General features: G+C 43.2%; 1 long non-coding RNA gene across 2 annotated transcripts; it reads right to left on the bottom strand.

The window, feature by feature from the left end:
* Positions 1-5,207: 5,207 nt before the first annotated feature.
* LOC306815956 lies at positions 5,208-12,343 on the bottom strand. 2 transcript variants are annotated; one of them, XR_013777542.1, is made up of 3 exons: positions 12,196-12,343; positions 10,546-10,636; positions 5,208-5,335 (listed from the first exon to the last, which is right to left on the bottom strand). It is a non-coding gene; the product is annotated as an uncharacterized lncRNA (long non-coding RNA). The 2 variants fall into 2 exon arrangements; XR_013777543.1 differs by lacking the exon at positions 5,208-5,335 and adding an exon at positions 9,085-9,302.
* Positions 12,344-14,985: the final 2,642 nt, after the last annotated feature.

The raw sequence follows: 14,985 nt of genomic DNA, 5'->3' as shown, positions 1-14,985 counted from the left end.
TGTGAAAAAAATGCATGAAAACTTGCACAACTTGAATAAGAAGTTACTGAGTCATAGCCATTGAGTGTATAAAATGGGTTAGTAGTTGTCATATGTGTTTCTGTGTTTTTATTCTCAACTCTAAGCTAAGTTTCTTTCGGATCCGTATCTTGCTTTGTTGCCTGTTCTGAAGTGCAACATTCTCAGGCAGATCTAGGGAATTCCTCAATGCAAACATTCTTTTTCTATTTTGAAAACTGACTTTTTTTTCTTACCTGCGGATCATAGACCATGTCAGGAGAGGATGTTTTTCTGGTATCTTTTCCCTGCTTTATTCAACACTTCTCAGAGTATGTAAGAATTACCATGTAACATGGGAAATGCAAGTTTGTCCATTCAGGCTTTACTCATCCTGCAGTTCTTGAGGCTTAGAGAGGGATTATCCATCAGTTCCTGAGGAAAGCAGTTCTTGACCATACCAGCCCAAAGAGCACTGTCTAAAATCATGTTCTCCAGTTCTGGGCCCCTCAGTTTAGGGAGGATGTTGAGATGCTTGAGCGTGTCTGGAGGAGGCAATAAGGCTGATGAGGGGCTTGGAGCACAAGCCCTGTGAGGAATGGCTGAGGGAGCTGGGGTTGTTTAGCCTGGAGAAAAGGAGACTCAGGGGTGACCTTATCACTCTTTACAACTCCCTGAAAGGTTTTTGTAGTCAGGTGGGTTTGGTCTCTTTTACCAGGCAGCAGAACAAGAGGACACAGAACAAGAGGACACAGTCTTAAGCTGTGCCAGGGGAGATATAGGCTGGATATTAGGAAAAAGTTTTTCACGGAAAGAGTGATAAAGTACTGGAATGGTCTGCCCAGGGAGGTGGTGGAGTCACCATCCCTGGATGTGGTTAGAAAAAGAGACAGGATGTGGCACTTGGTGCCATGGTCTAGTTGGGGTGTTAGGGCATTGGACTTGATGATTTTGGTCTCTTCCAACCTAGTAATTCTGTGAATTCTATTATATTGTTTAATGCTACTTTTGCCCATCCATTCAGGATGCTAAGAGGAACAATTTGGAGCTCCTGAGAGCATTCAGCTGTTTATTGAGTCTTACCTCATGAGTCATGAGGTAAGAGAGCTGCATAGACAGGTACAACAGGCATTTGCTGCAGTTTGTAATTTAAGAACTCCACTTACAATTATTTCCTATCACATATGTTTTTAGGCTGTGTTTAATGTAACTTGCAAAGAAAACATGAATTATTGATTGTGTTGTAACCTTACTTGTGTTTGTCTATAGAGAAAATACAGCTATCCTATTTCGTGAGGAGTTTGTCTCCTCAAAAATTCTAATGCAGAAATTCATTTGGGATGTATGTAAGATGTCATAATGTAACTGTTTCAAATTCTTACTCTAATTTCTTTTCTTTAAACCTTAAAAATATTGATTGATTGATCAATCGATTGCTTGCAGAAACCCTTGGAATACTTTTCAGACTGGCTGAGAAATTACAAACACGCTTTTCTGGAATGCTTGTACAAACACAGTTACTGAGGCTGCTGTGAATGTGCAGGAGCTTTTCACAGATGTTGGACTCTTCCTATGGGGCACAGGCATTAGCACAGAGGAATTAGCACAGGGATGTTTGACACCACCCTGTTTGCAGTAGTCTACAACCCGTGATTAACCCTGCCCCACTGACAGTTCCCTGGCATGTGCAGATGCCTCCAGGTGGCCAGAAGAGACATCAGGCTCCTTGGCTGCATTCCCAAAAAGGCCACAGGACAAATGGGAACATCACTCTCACTCACCCAGCCAGACTGTCCCACAGACTCTGAATTTGGGCATTGCAGGGATCAATCCAACAGATCACCTGCACTTCTCCAAAGCCTGAGCAGAGCTTTGCTGAGAGTTCAGCACTGCCCACAGTGCCCGGGGCTGACACTGAGCGAGCCCTGCATGGGCTGCTGCCCCAGCACCATCCAAGGCTGCCTGGCTGGCACAGCAGGAGCTGGTCCCACTGCCAGGGGTTTATCCCGTCCCTGGAGGAGCTCTTGGAGCCCTGAGAGGAGCACACGGCACTGAGCACGGGCTGCTGAACTTCCATGTCCTTGTTCGTGACACTCTGGGACAGGCTCGGATCAACGGGCCAGAATGATCTGAGCAGGGCAGATGCTGGTTTTATCCACACCTGGGCCAAACAGCACCGTAGGAAAAGTATCACTGGCAGCTGTTCTTGGTTTGGCCATTTTTATGGTGAGCAACACATTTGTATCCCAATTCAGCTTTATTTGACTGTGCAGTTTCTGGGAGCACTAAAATTATTTTCACAAACATAAGAAAATTGTATGACTGTAATTTTAAGTGCACATAAAGCTAAATGTAAACAATCCTTATATTAGATAGGAGTTGCCTGCCTTAAAGAACCTATGACTTTGCACCTATTATTTCACTGATTTTGTATCTTTCAGAGGAAGCAGCACAGTTCATTTGAACGAAGCCCTTCCTTACACTTAAGAGAAAAAACAAGTTGTATGAGAGCTCTGCCAGCTGTGAATGCATGAAGAATTGTACTGCTATGGAAAGTGTACACTATTTAACTACATTTTTAGGAGAAGAGCTAGTATATAAATTCATTAATGAAGGAAAGTACCGGAATTTGAATTTTTCTTGTATAATATCAATTTCCCAATAGGTTTTGTGACTGTATTTTTCCCTGTATGCAGACTTCCCTGGCAGTGACATCTGTGCTGAGTGCTGGATTGGATATCTTGGTCTGGGGAGATGCCTTTAGTTCATGGCACACACAGGTCTCAAGAGGGTGTCCGGGTGTCCCTGTGCTCTGGCACCAGCTGAGGTGTGCAGCACTTCTAGGGCTGCCTCCAGGAGTGATGAGCTCGAGTTAAAGCTGTGCCTTCTGCTGAGCAGCTGCTGCCACCTGACAAGGAACAGCTTGGCCTAATATAATAAACAGAGGCATCTACATTTCTTACTAATCCCAGGGTCTGATAGAATGGTTCTTCATCCTGCTGTGATCACTGAATCACAGGGTTAATTTCTACAAATGTCCCACTTTGTCTGCTTTATCCCTGCCAGCTCCATGAGCCTCGATATCCTGCTGCTCAACTTCCTTGAGAAAAACTGTCCTTTCCTTGGAACAAGGTTCTTCACTAACAGTTTGACTCAAAAGTTGCTCACTGATGTCTCTCTGATTCCCAAGTTATTTCAGATCTACAGCTGCCTTTTAGGGATATACCCTGCTGCTCATTTGATTTCTGAGGGATCTTCTTTTACCATTTTCAGGATTGAGCTAGAAGAAGCAAGTCAAGGTTCAAGGGAAGGACTTGTGTTTCCTACTTCATCCAGGGTCATTTAATTTGAAAAGTTTTAGACTTGGATTTTGAACAGTGAATTGTCTTTGGGCCAGATTTAAAAATCTCTCAACACACTCATGTTTTCAACATGCAAGCTTTTACACTCAAATTAGTCTCTTTCACTGAATGTTAGTAAAAAATTGAATGGGTGATGAGCCCTCCATTTAGTGTTTTTCCTTAATGAAAATTCCATAGTGATGCTGAATAAAGTGCTTGATTTGGATACTCCTGGAAACTCCATGCTTTCTTTCTCCCCTTCCTTCCTTCAATGTATGGAATACCAACATTTATGTCATGAGAGTTTTTCCCCATGTGTTTGTTTGAAGATCATGCATGTAGTAATGTTAAAATCATCTGATATAGAATCATTTTCCCACATACTTAATTTTTGCCTCCAACTGCATCCCACCTAGACATCTTTTTCACCTACTTCCACTCTGATAATTGACCAGTCTTTTCTCTCTTGGATCACTAATTTGTCCAAATAAGACTAAAATGCAATGATCCCTTGAAACATGGTCATCTAGTCACTATAGTTTATATTTCCCCATTTATTAGGTATCAGGACTTAATTCTGACATGTAATAAATAGTATTTCAGCTTGAAGAGGCAGAGGACATGAATTCAATTGAAATCAGTGCATTAATTTTGTCTTCAGATTCTTCATGAACTGTTTCAAGTTTGGATGAACAATTAATGCATCAGTGACTTTAACAGACAGGGAAAAGATGATGATGAGTAAGCAAATAATGGCTTGCTTCAGCACACAGCAGGCTGAAGTTTAAAAAGTGAATTTCATCATGTTTTGGAGGTTTTGAAGAAGAAAAGGGAGAATAAAAATCTTTAAACCTTTGCAAGTCTCCTACATAATTATGCCAGTGTTAATGTGAGAATCTACAGAGTATCCTGCTTAATGATATACGTAGGTGTGGAGGTTTTTTATTCATTCATGGGTATATTTGTGGAAATAATCATAGATAAATGACTTTTTTCTAACCCTTTACAGGAATATTTGCATCTCATGTACATTCATGCTCTAAACTCTATGTGCTGTGGAAAGAACACTAATGCTTAGATAGCATGGTTTCCTTCCAGAAAACTCTTTTTTCCTATTGATTTGAAACTTGTGCCCTGTTCTGCCTGGGTCAGCACAGCAGTGCCACTCTGTCTCCAGATGGAAGTTGTCTTTCCCTTTCTTCATCCTGTTCTGAAATCACCTTGAATTCCTGCCTCCCACAGCTCTGCCCACTGACAAATAAGTGCAGCACCAGTCCATTGTCTCCATACCTGTGCATTATTTGATGCCATTCTACAGAACCTGGTGGAGATGTGTGGGCTGTGAAAGTATTCAAGGATTTCTGTATTTTCACACCTGAATATTGTCACAAATTTAATAATGCCTCTTCTGCCTAATGCAAACTGTTTAAATTCATATGAAGTTCAAAAAACACACCTATAATTATTATCATAAAAAATTTAATTTTGCCACAAAATTTGCTTCAAATGTGCACAATTTCATATTAGAGGTACTGGGCTTCCACCTCGTACTGAAATATTTTAATTCAAAGGATAAACCAAGAGGCTTGAAGAAAAGAATGGACCAGATGAAAGCCTCTCTAAATACCATACAAGTCCAAATGAGCAAAGGAGTTATCAACAGTGAAATTTCTTTATTTTTCAAGTTCAATACTAACTTCTTTCTACTTCTAAAACTTCCTATACTTCTTCCATCTAATCCTACATTTTCAACAAATAATCAACTGCTCAGTTCCAATGTAAACTACAGTTCTATATTAACCTATATAATCCTAAAAGCCTAATCTCAAATTTGAAAGAAAAATCCAGAGGTCACTGATTTGTGTGGCTGAAGCAGATGTGTGGTGCCAGGACTCCACTTATTGCTTGTCAAATTCAGATATTCGGCTCTGAATATGGGACAGCTTTTTGTGGAGGTACTGGCACCTGCTCTTCATTTCAGAGTAGCTGGGGCTACCCTGTGAAGGAGAAAGCAAAAGAAAATTAGGGCATGCAAACATTTCTGCAGAGTTTAGAATCTGATGTCCTTTGCTTTAAAAAAGCCTTGAGCCACACTCAGCAGTAACCATGGCCCTGCAGGTCTGGTGCCACACATACCTGCTGTAACTGCTGATACTCTGTCAGGATTCGATGAAGCAGCATCTTCAAAAAGAAAAAAAAAAAAAAAAAGAAGAACGTTTCACTCCAACCATAAAATGCAAACCTATGCAAAACACTAAAAGAGCCCTCAGTTTGACTGTAGAGATTTTCTTCCCTGTGAGCCACCACTCTTCTGGGAGCTTGGCAAAAACCAATCCCCAGCTCCAGCATCCCCCAAGATCTGCAATTAAGCCTCTCAATAGGGAACAGAAGGAGCACATGCTCCAAGACTCTGCTTGGGACACACCTCACCTTACTCTTTGTTCACAGACAGCTCAAACAGGGTGTTTTGGGCAGGGTCTCACAAAAATCAGACCCAGCCCAAGCAGTGTCTGAGCACATATGCCAATGCTGCAGTTTCCCTTTGTCTCACTGAGCAGCTCCAGGGAATCCAAAACATTGCTGGGATGAAACACACTCCTCACAGTTTTATCTTTCTTTACCTGATAGGCTTCAGAGCCTTGAATCAGACTCTTCCATTGCTCATAAAACTGTGTAAAATCTTTGTTGATCTTATCAATCTGAAAATGTAAATTCCTGTATTCCTCATACTCTGCATTGAAGTCATCCTTGTAGTGCTGGCGTTGCTCCAAGGAGACTATGGCAATGTATTTTCTAAAGGAAAAAAATAGATCATTTTTCTGTGAGTGAACTCTAAGAGAACATTCTAATGTGTTCCTATTCCATAAAGCACATGTGTAGTTTTGCACCAACCACGTGGCAAATGTCAAACAGAGACTCCCAAGGTTCGAGTTAGTTGCTCTGGGACTGACTGTTTCTACAGGCAAGTTCTTTGCTTTAAGAGGATGTAGTCAGGTCACTCCAGAAATCTGCCACATTTCTATGACACTTAGTTACTAATAGTTTATATTGTAGAGGTTTCCTTCATTAGCAAGTGAAGCACATTTAGAAAATATTGGCACTTCTTTCAAATATCAAATGACCAACAAAGACCACAGCTTCAGGAAGAGAATAAACATAGCTAAGCTATATTATCTTTCTATATAGGAAAAACTTTTAAATATACATTTACTTTTGAGAACCCATCTGAAATACATTTTTGGCAGGAACTGAATTTATGGTTCTGGTTACACAGAGTTGAACTTATGAGCTCCATTGATGTCTGCCTGTCTAACAGCAAAGCAGAGTTCATGATAATATTTGATTCTTCTAGTGGACAGCATTTACAAAACTGAGCCTTGATCAGAGGTGCTTGTAATGCAGCCATTAAAAACAAACTCTGTATAAGTCTGAAAGTGCAACTACAAAACACAAACCACATCAGCTCCTAACGAGGGTAAAACTCATTAATGCCTGAAGCCTCTGATGGGTGAAAAATTTTCTTCATTCCCTTCTCATTCAAATAAAAATGAGTGAGGTTTACCAAGCTCGTGATACAAATCCAAGAAGAAGTGTCAATGAGAATAATAGACACCACTTCCCAACACTGACACACCAATGCTTCTGCTCCTCCTGGCCTGCACACCAGCTTCTTTTGAATGACAAAAACTCCCTCACACGGGAAAAAATCCTTGTAAACACCCTGAGATTAATTGCTACAAGCATTAAAACATTAACAAGTTGAAATTCAGTACCAGGACAGAGAGCAGCTTGTGCCAGGGATGCATCCCAGGCCAGATGCACCTGACTGCTGTGCTGGTGTGTTCTGAAATCCACAGATGTCTTTCAACATCTGGGGAGGTACTAGAGAAGAAATAGCCTGGACTTCTGGGTTCTGCCCAGTGACATTTCCTGGCAAGAGTCCTTGCACAGGCCTCACTCAGCTGCTCCCCTGCAGGACCACCTTGCCCTCAGCCTTCCCACGGAGCATCCCTGGCTGTATCCAATGTGACCCAGGGCCCTGCAGTGCCTGCTCCAAAGGGCACAGCTGCCCCAGAGCCCCAGGGCTGCAGGAGGCCTGGGTGCCCTTGCCAACATCACTGCTCTGACAGCAGCTGGCAGCCATTCCAGTGTTTGATACCACACACACACAGTTCTGCCTCCCCTCCTGCACTGCAAATACAAGGGGGGGATGCAGCACCACTGCTGCAGCTGACCCTGAGCAACTGCACTGCAGGAAGGGAGGGCCAGCCCAGCCTGAACCCACCTCGGTGTTCATTTCAGCTCTTAGCCATGCAGGGCCAGCAAAACCTTCTCAACATCATCCTTTCAAAACTGGGAAGAGCTTCACAGGGCACCCACTGCGAGTGGCAAGGCTCAACTGCTCTTTCACTCACCTCAAGTAGTCTGCTTGGGTGTTTGTGGCAGAGCATGTGGAGACAATGGAAGTTTGTTTTCCTTCTCCTGCAGAAAAGCAGAATTTTGACACTCTTCATCAGGAGATCTTTCAAAAGCCAAAAAATACCCACTGGATGGTCTTGTAAAAGTCCTTCAGAGCTTTGTTCTCACAGTAAATTACTCTGAAAAAAGCTCCAAAAATCAATAATGGGGCACACAGAATTTTCTCTCCAGTGGCCAGTTCTGGGCTGTAGAAAGAAGGCATGGCCACTTTTCTCTACTGCACTACCATGGTGTAAAGCCCAGCTCAGCTTTTCTGTTTTGAATGCATGAGGTGGCATCTCTACAGCCATTCCAGTCATGCAGCAGCAGATGCAGTTTCACAAAAGACAACAGCTTGAGATAGACAGAGGGGGAGAGAGAGTGATGAACATGGAGGTTCTAAAAAGAAATAGAGAAAAAGGCTGGAGTTCTTCTCATGCCATGTTTTTATGGCCACTTCCTTGTCCATTCCAGAGGCCCAAAGTTCCCATGAAACAAAGTTTGGATGAAAATTTTCTGCACTCTTGTCAGCAGGAGAGTCACAGTATGTTCAATACAACCTGTAAGAAGAGCTTTGCTGTGAGCATTTCATTTCCAAAAGTGCATTTGCTCTCATGGCTCAGTCAGCACAAAAGCTGCAGCCTAAGCCCCAACTTGAAACACAGTCCAGATTTTTCCTTCACCAGCTGCTCTGAATTTTGTGGCTCCTGAAGAACAATGCTCACATGTTTTTAGACTCAAGCAAGAATCTTTTTCTTGCTGTAGAGACTGTGTGTAAGGAAAAGACACTTGCATCCCTTCCAGCCCGAGATCTAAGAGCAGCTGTGACCATCTGTACCTGTGGGTACTCAAATCTTGGGCAGTATAAAGGTGGTACCTCCAGAGCCATTTGGGGACCCCCACCACTGACAAGACCAAGGGTGAAGATGGACTGGCTGTACCACAGAGAATCCATGTGGTGGTGATGATTTCATACCTAATGTTTCTCTCTTCTCTACACCCCACCTCTCCTTTCTTATTCCTTTCTATCTCTCTGGGTTGCATTTACTGTTAATAACATCTGTACAATTGAAAAGGATCTCACTTGTTGCCTAATTTGGGTAGGAGCTCCTCTGAATAACCAAATCTTTACACCACAGTTCTCCAGGGAGGAGTTAGGAAAAGCAGCATATTAATACCTTCATCGAAATCCAAAGGATGTGACTGCTTCAGCCTTCCCAATTCATTTTTCTCTCCGTTTGAATTGGAGATCTCCATCTGCTCCATGGCAGGCTCTGGGACTCTAGAACTCTGGAACTTGTTGTTCTGGTGCACCTCATGGGTGCAGGGGGAAATGGAGCCAACCCTTGGAGACATGTTCTGATTACAAAGGGCTGTGGAAGGCAGCACCCAGGAGGAAGAGAGACCTCCAGCTGCTGGCTGGACGTGACTGGTGAACTGCTGGTGACCAATTCGCCTCTTCTTGCTCAGCACAGGACTGGTGAAGTCAGAAGCCAGAGGCCGTTTCTGCATCAATAACAAAATAATTAATTCATTAATCTATCATCAGGATCAGGATTTGCTCCCATTTGTAAAATAGCAGCATTTCTGAAGTGCCAATGGTTAAAAACAAATTTTCCTTAAATAAAAAGATCATTCATGCTCTATGTCATTCCTACTTTCTCATCAAGACTTCAAGTTTGTAGCTAAAAGGCTTTGGTAGAAAGACACTCCCTTCAGCAGCTCTATCTAAGGCTTCCCCAAAATGGGGAGGTCCAGTTGTTTTTTTCTAGCTCCCAATTCATGCTTGTACACAGCTCTTGCTGTCACACATACACATGATTTACTAAAGAGTCTGTTTTAGCTGTCTCCCTGTTAAAGACAAGATCAGTGCATCACTGACACAACCCAGGAGTACAGGGTGTGCTGGTTGGTTGTGAATTCTCATCAGGATGATGAAAAAAGACATCAGTCACATGTCAGGATAATCTTGTGCTTTTAGGTGCAGTTGCCTTCACTCCAGCAGCCACTCCACTCTTTAAACTCAAAAGCTGATGGCTGAAATATTCTTTACTTTATACAAGAGACTTTCACAAGTGGTGACTTATGAGCTCTTCCATTTTCTTCAGTTCACTTCCATCTCTCAGCTCCTCCCAAGGACCTTCTCAAAGGTGCTGGCTCACATGGCACAGCACACGGCCACAAGCTCCTCACTCCCACAGCAAAATCCAGGACTGAGGATTGAGTAGAACAGGACAGCCATGCTGTTCCCAGGCAGGGCAAAGGAGGAGAGAAATTAAGGCAGAGAAGGGAGTGAGGGAATATCACACTTCTCTAGATCCTGTGCTGGTCCTTTCACATGGATAGTGTAGATCTGGAGTAAACAATGAGAATGAAAGCAAGAGAGAGGGAAAAGGAAGCCAGAGGGCCCCATCTGCCCCACCCTTTTATGTACAGCAGCCTCTTATGTACAGTAGTCTTTTGTCCCAGTTTTGTCATGCATGCAGAGCCAGCCCTTTGAGTCCTTCTGCAGGGAATGAGTTGAGAGTGGGGACTGAGCTCAAGTCTCCAGGCAGAGCAGAAAGTTGGCTCAGGACAGTGCTGCTGCACCCCTGCAGGATCCTCTCTTCTGATCACAACCTTCCTGCCAAAGCAGTCAGAATGCCTGAGGCACAACATGCTTTGGCCTGGTCACATCACAGCTTTTACACCATCAGCAGAGGGCCAAACCTTAATACACAATAGAGAATGTTAAAAATGCAGCAAATACCTGAGCAGGTCTTGCTGGAGCATGTGTCTCAGAAGGTCCTGGAGATGGTGCTTGCCTGGTGCTGGTGGGGTTCTGAGATGGAGTTGATTTGCTGTGAGGGTGGTGAAACATTTCATGTTCCAAGGCCTCAATATCAACAGTCATAGTTCTTTTGTTTCAGGTTATACAGACATTCAGTGTCAGGAGCCAAGGAAACAGCATGAAGCTGATTTGAGGGAGCTTTAGGCTGGATATCAGGAAAACATTCTTGCCCCAGAGAGCGCCCAAGCTCTGGAACAGGCTCTCGTGGCCCCTGGTCACTGTAGCAGGAGCTCAAGAAGCATTTGGACAACAGTCTTGGGCACAGGGTGTGATTCTTGTGGTGTCCTGTGCAGGGCCAGGGAGTTGGACTGCAGGACCCTGATGGGTTGCTGCTGACTCAGCATATTCTAACAAGTGAGGCTTCATCTCCCAGGGTGTTTGTTCTGAAGAGTCTCTTCTCCTTCCTCTAAAGACTGAACTTACCTAGCAAGTATCACCTTCAACTTCTCCCTATCCATTTCAGTGTAGCCAGGCCAATCAGTCTGAAGGGTCTGAAACAGATGTTCCTTCAGACTGAAGGAATTATCCTTTAGATTCAGGTTGGCTACCTACAGGCAGACATTTCAGAAAACAAACCTTTATTATGGTTGCTAAATGCAAACTACAGAAATCCAGTTAGTTCTGAACACCTCTTTGTGTTCACCCAACTGGAACTGAACAATATCCTTTGACACAGAGAGGATTTATTCCTCTATCACATGAGTTTTAAGCTGAATCAAAGTATCACTGATTGGAAACAAGTGAGTATTCATATTTCATAAGTGTTCCTTTCAAAACAACATTTAGTGCCACAATGTGTAAGCAGAGCTGGTCAGGCCCAGTGTCCCTCCCTCTTCATGTGGCAGAGCCAGGGTTCATTCCTGCAGAGTCCTTCTATGAGAAAGTCGTGCTCTTGTCTTGTTCTATTCCTTTGACAGTAAATGAGGTTCATATCTTTCTCAAGACAAATACAAAATCTACTCAAAAAGGTAAAATGAGGTAGTAAAACCTCAAGACCACTGATATGAAGTGTGCTGGTTTAGACTTCATCACCTGACACTGCTGAGAGTTCCTGCTGAGATGGAGACAGGAAAATCTCCATCAATTTGATCGCTATAACACATTAAATAACTCAACAACACACCACCATCATCTCTCAAAATCTGCCCTTTTTCTTTCTTTGAAAACATAATAAACACTGATATTGCTCTGGTGGTCTCTGTTGATGTCTGTCTCTCGTTATAAAAAATGCAAAGTAACAAATATACCCAGAATCAAGAATTCATGTCTTAAAACCAGAACTAAGATTGTGTTGGAAAGGGAAGCAAGTATGTGAATCCATTTAAGAAGCAACTCTGTGCATCCAAAACTGTGTCCATCTGAATTATCCCCCCGGACGTTGCTCATAGCAAAAGAGGAAATATTCTGATGATCTATGAATGTTTGCATAATTCAACAACAGCCATGTTGAACAGGAAATATTTTAAAAGGAAAGTTTCTTATTTAAACAGTGGAGGAACAAGTAAAAATTAAGGATAAAAGAACAACGTGGCAGAAGAAAATTGCTGGAGCCAAACTGCACAATCTCACCTGCTGGAGGATCTTGCCAAGGGTTCCCTTGTCCTTTTGCATGACTCCATCTCTCTGCAAGCGGGCAAGTAACTCTGGCTTCTTGTACGTCCTCAGAGCAAGCAAATGAATCACCCTGTCCCTGTAGGGTCGGCGATAAACAGCAGTGCAAGGACTCTCTTCACTCTCTGCTGGCTTCATGGCTGTTTCCTTCTTCTCAGGTGCACAATGTGAAATGTTTGGTTGGGCTCTTATGATGTCTACTTGTTTTCCAAAGGAAACGAAAACAGAAAAAGAAATGTCATAAGGGGAGTTTGGGAGAAGGCAAGCAAGTTGATTTAAAATTATGATGGAATTCTTTGAGACAGAGCTGAACTTGCATATCCTTGTGGATCACTGTGAGGTCAGAATATTCTCTGATTCTGTAACAAAGCCCAATCCCTGACTGGCACTACATGGAGCAGGTTGCAAGGGCACCCTCTACCCTACCAGCAACCAGACCTGTCTCACCTGAGTTCCTCTGTGCCAGGCCAAAGCAAAATTTGCCAGCCCCAGTTCCACAATTGTCTCACTACTGCCACTCTTCAATACCAATTGCTCAATGTGAAGTATTCCCTTAGGATCTATGCAAACTCTCACCAAGAATCACAGAAATCATCATTCACATGTGAAACAGCACATCCCTAATGAGAAATTTGTGGGTTTAATTTTGTCTCTCCAAAAAGACACAACACTGTCACCTTAAAATGCTCTGCACTAAGCTAAGGCAGAGCAAGAGCTGCACTTTCAGTGAGTGACCATCACTGAGCCTCCAATGCAGCCAAGAGTTCAAGGAGAAAGCCATCCTTTCCCAATTGCTGGAATTTATAGGCAAGGGCTTCCCTTGAAATCCAATGCCTGAGTACAACTGAATTGGCCAGAGCTCAGCTGACAAACCAGGTGAGAGTGGTTCCCAAAAAGATCACAAGGTTTGGGCAGCACTCCAGGCTGGGATTTATCTGGTACTAAGGAAGCACATGCTGGAGTGAGCTCCAAGAAGAATTTCAACTGCAAAAGCTGAATTTTGACTCGAACAGGCACCAAAACCCTTTGTGTTTTCCTCAGCTCTAGATGTAATTGTTTGCATAGGTGTGAAATGGAAACAGTTTACCTCAGGTTACTCAGATGTAACAAAATTTGGATTGTGTCCTGAACTCATTATTTAGTCTAGAATGTGCCACCTTGGAGCTCAAACATCGCTACAATGTCTACTGGCATAAGCATACTTTTTAACAAAAACAACCTACTGCCATCCAACTGCTTCATTCTGAAAACAAAATTGGCTGGCAGGGAAGCTAAAAAGGTATTCATCTGAAATTTGCCTGAACTTTTAATGCAATTGAAGTATTCACTTGCAAAGATCGCAAAAGAAATATTCAACAGTCTTCTAGAAATCCCTCAATTTTTTGCTTGTGAGAATGTCACTTGTGACTTGTGCTTGTGAGAGTGTCATTTGCACGAAGTGCTGCCTCAGCACAATTCCACTAATGTTTCTGTTTCAGTCATCAGCAGTGGCAGAGCTTAGGACAGGGACTGGGCATGAAGGGGAACTGGGAGTCACCTGAACTTTGCATCCTTTTATGTCAGCTTCATGAATGAGTTTGCTCTAAGAGCATCCGTGCATTTATAAAAGAATGGGAACAAATCACGTAAGGTGCCAAACACATCAACTTGGATTATTATGCAGCTTTTCATTGCTTGTTTAGCCTACATTTTCTCCTGGTTACTGAATTTAAATAACTTTGCAATTAATTGTTTAATTAATCATAGGCAGTGTGTTCATCTTAACCATTGTAATTTTCTGCCTTACAAAGTAAGTAGCTAGGTGTCTTTTGGCAATCTATTGTCAGAGTTGGATTGTTAGATCCCCAAAGTTTTTCATTTTTCTAAACTAACCCTGATAACATTCGATAAACAAAGCCTGAAGGCTTCAAAATCTGGATACCTTGAATCTAAACTTCAAGCCCTCCAAGAACACATTGGAATGGCCAGAACATAAAGAAGAAACTAATAAAGACATTTCAGCCTCACAGGTCAAAAGAACTTTTGTGGGGAAAAAAACTAAAAACAGACTGAAAAAAAGGGACTAATTTGCATGAGAAGGGAGAAATCAACATCCAATACAAGAGAGAACAATAAGTAGTAAATGAGGAGTGTGTATCATTTAGAACCAATGGACAGGAATTTCTATGTTTACTGAAAATATATCAGTAAGTGTAAATGCTTAGAAAGTGGCATGTATGTGGCTGGAGCTCTCCCCTATGCAGCAGAGCTGGCAATAAAATAATGTCTACTTCCAATACTAAAAAAATAACTGCTCCTGGGTTTCATTTATCCTTACATTCTTGGTGACCCTGGTCTAAATATGGAACAATGAGGAGTGCACTCATTTTGAGCAAGAGCCATTCCCAGAGCATGAATTGAGTGGTGTCAGAGCAGGGGGAATCTCCCCCTTGCACTGGCAGCTCCTCAGTGTCATCCCTGGGAGTCGCTTCCCCCGGGGCTGCCTCAAAGGGGCCGTGGGGCACCAGTGGGGCCCAGCCCTGCCCAGCTGGTCCCGCAGGGTCAGCAGCACCTGGCACCAGCACCATGGCCAAGCCCTGACCCAGAGCCGACCCCAGAGCCCGGCACAGCCCCTCAGCTGCTGGTGCTGCCCCTCTGGGTCCCCCTGAGGGGCATGGCAGCGGCCGTGGGGGCTCTGCGGGATGCAGTGCGGGCTGGGCCCTGCGGAGCACAGTGGATCGTGCCCAGGCCCGCAGCTCCGCCATCCCG

The sequence above is a fragment of the Erithacus rubecula genome (assembly GCF_903797595.1).
Source record: "Erithacus rubecula genome assembly, contig: scaffold_310_arrow_ctg1, whole genome shotgun sequence".
Classification (NCBI taxonomy): domain Eukaryota; kingdom Metazoa; phylum Chordata; class Aves; order Passeriformes; family Muscicapidae; genus Erithacus; species Erithacus rubecula.
This window is presented reverse-complemented; position numbering and strand designations above follow the sequence as displayed.